This window comes from Haematobia irritans, chromosome 5 (genome assembly GCF_050003625.1).
Source record: "Haematobia irritans isolate KBUSLIRL chromosome 5, ASM5000362v1, whole genome shotgun sequence".
Classification (NCBI taxonomy): Eukaryota; Metazoa; Arthropoda; class Insecta; order Diptera; family Muscidae; genus Haematobia; species Haematobia irritans.
This window is the reverse complement of record NC_134401.1, coordinates 91,988,717-91,998,239: the sequence shown is the minus strand read 5'-3', so window position 1 is coordinate 91,998,239 and position 9,523 is coordinate 91,988,717.

The following is a 9,523-nucleotide window of genomic DNA, read 5'->3' as shown; positions in this document are numbered from 1 at the left end:
CATTTCTCAAAGATAAATGTAAAGATTTTATCTAATTTATTTCAGTTTCAAGTAATTTTCATGATCAGTGCGCCTTCTATACCCTCAAGAAGTGAAATCGGTCTATATGGAGGCCTTACCAAAGGACCGATAAAGACTAAATCCGATACACGTTTTTGTCAGTCCAAAATACCAGTAAAATTACAATTTCAGGCAAATCGCACTGAAAAAAATATTGTCGTGAGGCCAAATATTTCATGTCTTTAAAATACGATTGAAAATTTTACTTAGAGTAGAAGACGCATTTCTCTAATATATTTTTTTCTTTGTACAAAAGTCGATAAACTTTTCAATGAAGTCGTTTTGTTCTTATAATTAAGTGATTTGACTTAAAAATGGGTATCATAACACAAAAGAAAATTTTTGGGTTAAGGTCAACTTGACTTTAATAATTAAAAATTCTTTAAAATTAATGGAATTGTCTTTAAATTTGTTGTCATTTTGCGTCTTGACTACAAAGCAAAAAATCAAAAATAGGACATGTTTTTCAACACTTCTACTGGAAGTCGAGCCTGAATTTGGAAAATAAAGTTGTCGTTAACTCGACTTTGATAGCATATGAAGAAGAAAAGCTAAAACAAGTATATACGGCCGTAAGTTCGGCCAGGCCTTATGTACCCTCCACCGTGGATTGCGTAGAAACTTCTACGAAAGACTGTCATCCACAATCGAATTAATTGGGTTGTGGTATCTTAAAACTTCTTAACATCGTTTTCTAAATTGGTAGTTAGTCCATACGTGGTATATATTAGACAAACAAGGTATGTATAGGTAAGTCTACAAATAATTACGAATCGATATGGACTTTTGTACTGTACGTAAAGAGCCATATGTGGGCTATATACAATTATGAACTTGATATGGACCATTTTTTGTGTGATTGGGGATCGATTTATCTGAGGGCTATATATAACTATAGACCGATATGGACCTAGTTAGGCATGGTTGTTAACGGCCATATACTAGCACAATGTACCAAATTTCAACTGACTCGGATGAAATTTGCTCCTCCAAGTGGCACCAGAATCAAATCTCGGGATCGGTTTATATGGGGGCTATATATGATTATGGACTGATATGGACCACATTTTGGTTCTTAAATATCATATACTACCACCACGTACCAAATTTCAACCAGAGCGGATGAATTTTGTTTCTCCGAAAGGCACCCGGGGTCAAATCTGGGGATCGGTTTATATGGGGGCTATATATAATTATGGACTGATATGAACCAATTCCTGCATGGTTGTTGGATACCATATACTAACATCACGTACCAAATTTCAACCGTATCGGATAAATTTTGCTCTTCGAAGGGGCTCCGAAGGTCAAATCTGGGGATCGGTTTATATGGGGGCTATATATAATTATGGACCGATTTCGACCAATTTTTGCATTGGTATTTGAGGCCATATATTAACACCGTGTACCAAATTTCAGCCGGATCGGATGAAATTTGCTTCTCTTAGAGGCTCCGCAAGCCAAATCGGGGATCGGTTTATATGGGGGCTATATATAATTATTGACCTATGTGGACTAATTTTTGCATAGTTGTTAGAAACCATATACCAACACCATGTACCAAATTTCAGCCGGATCGGATGAAATTTGCTTCTCTTAGAGGCTCCGCAAGCCAAATCGGGGGATCGGTTTATATGGGGGCTATATATAATTATGAACCGATGTGGACCAATTTTTGCATGGTTGTTAAAGACCATATACCAACACCATGTACCAAATTTCAGCCAGATTGGATGAAATTTGTTCTCTTAGAGGCTTCGCAAGCCAAATCGGGGGATCGGATTATATTTGCTTCTCTTAGAGGATTGGCAAGCCAAATTTTGGGGGTCCGTTTATATGGGGGCTATACGTAAAAGTGGACCGATATGGCCCATTTGCAATACCATCCGACCTACATCAATAGCAACTACTTGTGCCAAGTTTCAAGTCGATAGCTTGTTTCGTTCGGAAGTTAGCGTGATTTCAACAGACGGACGGACATGCTTAGATCGACTCAGAATTTCACCACGACCCAGAATATATATACTTTATGGGGTCTTAGAGCAATAGTTCGATGTGTTACAAACGGAATGACAAAGTTAATATACCCCCATCCTATGGTGGAGGGTATAAAAACAAAAAATTAAGATTTGCTTCCTAGAAGCAAGTACACAAACCCCAAATTTAAAAGACTATTTTGTCTTAAAAGTATCCTTACTTGCATCCTCGGCTTCTTTGGCTCGGAATCAATACCAAAATTGTTAAAGTAAAGACAAAATCTTTGGAACCGGGCATGCTTTTTTTTCAGTGCGGATACAAACTACGGTTTCTAGAAACCCAAGGAGTAAAATCGGGAGATCGGTCTTATGGGGCTATGCCAAAAACATAGACGGATACACACAATATTCAGCACATCTAATTGTAGTTCTAGAATTTATACCCCAAGACGGAGGTCCGGTTTATAAGGTGGGCTATATCAAAAACTGCACCGATACATAATATATTCGGCACACCGCTTTGTGGTCTTAAAATACCTCTAGATATCAAACTTCAAGTAAAATTGGGAGATCGGTCAATATGGGGGCTATACCAAAACATGGACCGATACTCGGCGTTATTGGCACACCTCTTTGTGGTCCTAAAATACCTATAGATTTCAAAATTCAGGCAATTTCAGGCAAATTGGATAAAAACTACTGTTTGTATAAGACCAAGGACCCAAACCAGGTGTTCGGTTTATATGGGGACCATACCATATCATGGACCGATGCTCACCATTTTTGGCACACCTCTTTGTGGTTCCAAACAAAACCTCTAGGGTTCCAATTTCAGCAAAATTGGATAAATTCTATAATCTCAATAAGTACAATCAGAAGATCGGTCTATATGGAGGCTATGCCAAAACATTGACCGATAATCACCATTTTGAGCACACCTCTTTATGGTTCTTAAATACCTCTAGGTTTCTAATTTCAGGCAAATTGGATAGAAACTATGGTTTCTATCATGATGGCAAATGTTCGATGGGAGAATTGTAAGGGTTGTAACGACACCAAGCAAATATGGCCCCATTTAAACTTAAACCGCACACTAGATATGCTAGTGTTCTCGAGACGCCAGATATCACTCCTGATATCTGCTATAACGGGTCGCTGCCTGATAGGCGATTTAGCAAAAACTATTGGTGCGAAGTATAATGACTATTGTATGAGCTGTCATGATGCGGAGGAAAAGGAATCAATAAAACACCTCTTGTGTGAGTGTCCTGCATTTTGTGTAAGGCGTAAGCAAATTTTAGGGGCATATAGTTTCAGATTACTGGCGGACCTGGAAAACGTTAACTTAAGCAGTCTGCTAATGTTTTTGGGAACAATCTGGTTGGTTCAACAGAAGAAAATAATCGAGAAGGTTCAACGGTTAAAACTAGAAGTGCCCATATGTAATAGGTACTTTTAGTTAATGTGGTATCACAATGGACTGAATAGTCTAAGTGAGCCTGAATCTTAATCGGGCTGCCACTTTAACCTAACCTTAACCTAACCTATGGTTTCTATAAGCCCAAGAAGTAAAATCGGAAGATCGGTCCTAAAATACCTCTAGGTGTCCATATTCAGGCAAATTGGATAATAACTACGGATTCTAAAAGCCCAAGAAGTAAATTCGGGAGATCGGTCTATATGGTGGATATACCGAAACAGGGACCGATACTCACCATTTTTGGCACACCTCTTTGTAGTCCTAAATACCTCAAGACTTTCAATTTCAGCCAAATTGGATAAAAACTACGGATTCTATAATCTCAATAAGTAACATCACGAGATCGGTCTATATGGGGGCTATGCCAAAACATTGACCGATACTCACCATTTTTGGCACATCTCTTTACGGTTCTTAAATACCTCTAGGTTTCTAATTTCAGGCAAATTGGATAGAAACTATGGTTTCTATAAGCCCAAGAAGTAAAATCGGGAGATCGGTCTATATGGGGGCTATACCAAAACATGGACCGATACTCACCGTTTTTGGCACACCTCTTTGTAGTCCTAAAATACCTCTAGATTTTCAATTTCAGGCAAATTGGATAAAACTATGGTATCCATAAGCCCATGACCCCAAGGGTTTATATGGGGAGTATATCAAACCCTGGACCGATATAGCCCATCTTCGAACTTGACCTGCCTGCAGACAAAAGGCGAGTTTGTACAAAATTTCAGCTTCTTTGTTGAAGTCTGTAGCGTGAGTACAACAGACAGACAGACAAAATGACAGACGGAATGACAAACTTATTATACCCCCATCATCATTCTATGCTGGTGGGTATAAAGAGAAGCAATTGTAAGCAAATTTCGATATGAATGAGTCTTTAGGCATTTATGAAAAATTATACACCCTGAAAAAATGTTGGCTTGATTTGTACTCAAATTTACAACAACTTTAGTATATTCAAGTCAGTTTTATACCCTACCTAGCACATTAGCCAAAAACCATCACTACACTGTTAGAAAAATATGTTTTTCATATGTTCCGATATAAACAAAATGTGTGTTCGGGCAGAATTTTTAAACACAATATATTTAAGTGAAAAAGTGTAATGTTCTTAAACTAGCATTAAATGTTTGGGACACATATGTCAATACGTTAGCTTATATTATGTTTGGGACATGAATGTTTCATAAAAATAATATGGGTGAATGTAAACACATTTCGAGCGAACATATAAATGTTGTGATATTTGATTCAGAGGACGACAGAGAGAGAGAGAGAGAGTATGGGGAAAGAAATAGAGATGGAAACCAGGGAATCAAAAGAGAAGCATTTCTGTGAATCTGCTGGTATGTTGTTTCAGAAAACTGTTTTATGAATTCATTTGTTTTGGCTGTGCGCTTGGCATGTTAATAAGGCTTCGCCAAAAATTTGATATGCTTAAGTCTAAATATTATTTAATTTTAATATTAAAATGAGTATTCGGAGTAAAGAGTCTCTCTCAAGAGAATAGACTTTTGTTTTTGCTTTTAGAACAGCATTTTATGTATTTGAGGATATTTGTTTTATCATTTTAACATTAAGGGCACTATGTTATACCCTGCACCATAGGAAGGGGGTATATTAACTTTGTCATTCCGTTTTTAACACATCGAAATATTGCTCTAAGACCCCATAAAGTATATATATTCTGGGTCGTGGTGAAATTCTGAGTCGATCTGAGCATGTCCGTCCGTCCGTCCGTCCGTCCGTCCGTCCATCCGTCTGTTGAAATCACGCTAACTTCCGAACGAAACAAGCTGTCGACTTGACACTTGGCACAAGTAGTTGTTATTGATGTAGGTCGGATGGTATTGCAAATGGGCCATATCGGTCCACTTTTACGTATAGCCCCCATATAAACGGACCCCCAAATTTGGCTTGCGATTGCTCTAAGAGAAGCAAATTTCATCCGATCCGGCTGATATTTGGTACATGGTGTTAGTATATGGTCTCTAACAACCATGCAGAAATTGGTCCATATCGGTCCATAATTACATATAGCCCCCATATAAACCGATCCCCCCATTTGGCTTGCGGAGCCTCTAAGAGAAACAAACCTCTAAGAGAAACAAATTTCCCCCGATTTGGCTTGGGGAACCTCTAAAAGAAGCAAATTTCATCCGATCCGGCTGAAATTTGGTACATGGTGTTTGTATATGTTCTCTAAATACCATGCAAAAATTGGTCCACATCGGCCCATAATTATATATAGCCCCCATATAAACCGATCAACAGATTTGACCTCCGGAGCCTCTTAGAGAAGCAAAAGTCATCCGATCCGATTGAAATTTGGTACGTGGTGTTAGTATATTGTCTCTAACAACCATGCCAAAATTGGTCCATATCGGTCCATAATTATATATAGCCCCTATATAAGCCGATCCCCAGATTTGACCTCCGGAGCCTCTTAGAGGAGCAAAATTCATCCGATCCGGTTGAAATTTGGTACGTGGTTTTAGTATATGGTCTCTAACAATCATGCAAGAATTGGTCCAAATCGGTCCATAATTATATATAGCCCCCATATAAATCGATCCCCAGATTTGTCCTGCGGAGCCTCTTGGAGGTGCAAAATTAATCCGATCCGGTTGAAATTTGGAATATGGTGTTAGATGTGGTCTCTAACAAACACGCAAGAATTGGTCCATATCGGTCCATAATTATATATAGCCCCCATATAAACCGTTCCCCAGATTTGATCTCCGGAGCCTCTTGAGGGAGCAAAATTCATCCGATTCGGTTGAAAGTTGCAACGTGGTGTTAGTATAAGGCCGCTTATAAATAACCATGCCAAAATTGGTCCGTATCGGTCTATAGTTATATATAGCCGATCGCCAATCACACAAAAATTAGTCCATATCGGTTCATGGACCACTCGAGCCAAAAATAATCTACCAAAATTTTATAGAAAACATTGTCAAAATGTTATTTCTATAGAAAATTTTGTTAAAATTTTATTTCTATAGAAAATTTTGTCAAAATTTTATTTCTATAGAAAATTTTTTCCAAATTTTATTTCTATAGAAAATTTTTTCCAAATTTTATTTCTATAGAATTTTTTTTTCCAAATTTTATTTCTATAGAATTTTTTTTCAAACTTTACTTCTATAGAAAATCTTGTCAAAATTTTATTTCAATAGAAACTTTTAACTTAATTATATACGTATTTAATCGGCCTTTTTTAGTTTAATATATACCACGTATGGACTATGTGGTATATATTACGGTGTTATGAAGTTTTAAGATACCTTGCCATCGGCAAGTGTTACCGCAACCCAAGTAATTCGATTGTGGATGACAGTCTTCAGTAGAAGATTCTACGCAATCCATGGTGGAGAATAAATAAGCTTCGGCCTGGCCGAACTTACGGCCGTATATACTTGTTTTTTCTTGGTTCGTAAAAAAAATCGGAACGTACGTCAAAATGTTCAGACAAAAGAAATAAAAAAACAGTGTAAAATATATTAAAATTACAAAAGGTATCTTCATAAAAAATAACGAATGGGCACTATACTATTTTTAGATTTGGGACAGAAAAATTAAAAAAAGGGAAACAGTGAAAAATTAAACAGTAAAACTTTTATAAACAAAATTTTGTTCCTCTTTATTAGTATGTAGTCCAAGAGGAGTTGACGTACACTTTCAAAAATAATAGCGGACATTAAATTCGAGTTTTACCGTTAAAATTATTTTTCATTTTAGCGGCAAAACTCGAATCTCTAAAAGCAGAATAACATAACTTTTTTGGTCAATTGTATTATAACTTGGTGTGGAATGATCCAAGGAAACAATTGAAGAAGTTTATGGCCATTATATATTATAACATATAACATAACACGTTCCACGTTCTTCTTTTGTTAGAGTTTTTAAATTTCTTCGAAAATGTCTTGTATACAAACATTCTTTGATACAAAATTGTTATTTTTGCAATAAAAAAATTAATATTTTATCCAAAAGCTCCGTCCATTTCGTTTATATTTTTGGAATGTATGAGGAAAATTTCGAAAAAGAAAAATCAAATTTAACTACTAGCAAATAATTTTTTCCAATAAAAATAAGTTAAATTTAGCGTTAGTTTAATTATGGATTTTTTTCTGTATAGTAGGCCTCTATTAGTGAGCCCATTATTAAACAAGTGAGTAAAGTATAAAGCCGGTTGGGACCGATTATTCCATACCCGATTATTCCATACCCCTACTGAATTAGTAAACTTAGGGTATCATTGATAAAGGTTTGCGAGATAAACTGCATTTTCATATTTAAGAACATTAAGGGGTACGTGTTTATGGGAGATTTATCTCAATCTGAACAGAGATGTCCGATATCAGAAATCAATGGTAATTTTAATTCATTTTCATTGCAAACAAATTATTTTATTATCTTTTATTATTTTGAAATTAAATTTTATTATTTTTGCGAAATTTTCCACAGTCCAATGAAATTTTCCGGGTTTTTAAGTATTTATCAACAAAACGTGGGCATAAAGTTCATTGACCGTACACCTAAGCTCAATATGAACTAAAACAAAAGAAATTTTTCGAATGATTCCAAAAATATTAAGAACGAAATATTGTATAGTTAAAATGGCCATGCAAAAATTGGCCCACATCGGTCCATAATTATATATATCCCCCATACAAACCGATCCCCCGATTCGGCTTGCGGAGCCTCTAAGAGAAGCAAATTTCATCCGATCCGCTGAAATTTGGTACATGGTGTAAGTATATGGTCTCTAACAATTATGCAAAAATTGGTCCACATCGGTCAATAATTATATATAGCCCCCATATATACCGATCACCCGATTTGATTTACGGAGCCTCTAAGAGAAGCAAATTTCATCCGATGCGGCTGAAATTTGGTACATGGTGTTAATATACGGCCTCAAACACCCTCGCAGAAATTGGTTGAAATCGGTCCATAATTATATACAGCCCCCATATAAACCGATCACCAGATTTGACCTCCGGAGCCTCTAGGAAGACCAAAATGCATCTGATTCAGTTGAAATTTGGTACGTGATGTTAGTATATGGTATCCAACAACCATCCAGGACTTGGTTCATATCAGTCCATAATTATATATAGCCTCCATAAAAACCGATCCCCAGATTTGACCTCCGGTGCCTTTTGGAGGAGCAAAATTCATCCGATCCGGTTGAAATTTGATACGTGGTGTTAGTATATGGTTTCTAACAACCATGCAAAAATTGGTCTATATCGGTCCATAATTATATATAGCCCCATATAAACCGATCCCGTGATTTGATCTCCGGAGCCTCTTGAAGGAGCAAAATACATCCGTTCCGGTTAAAATTTATAGGGCTAGTATAGGGCCGCTAACAGCCATGCAAAAATTGGTCCGTATCGGTCATAGTTATATAGCCGATGGCCAATCATACAAAAATTGGTCCAAATCGCCAAAAATAATCTACCAAAATGTTACTTCTATATGAAATTTTGTCAAAATTTTATTACTGTAGAAAGTTGTGTCAAAATTTTATTTCTATATAAAATTTTGTCAAAATTTTATTTCTATAGAAAATGTAAATGTTGATAACTTTTTATTTCTATACAACATTTTTATCAAATTTTTATTTCTTTAGAAAATTTTGTCAAAATGTTATTTCTATGGAAAATTTTGTCAACACACTGTTAGAAAAATATGTTTTTCATATGTTCCGATATAAACAAAATGTGTTTCGGGCACAATTTTTAAACACAATATATTTAAGTGCAAACATGTAATGTTCCTAAACTAACACAAAATGTTTGGGACATATATGTTAATATGTTAGAATATATTATGTTTGGGGCATGAATGTTTCATAAAAATAATATGTGTGAATGTGTACATAAATTTACAAATATCGAGTAAACATATATATGTTGTGATACTTTATTCAGAGAGCGACAGAGAGAGAGAGTTAGTATAGAGAAAGAAATAGAGATGGAAACCG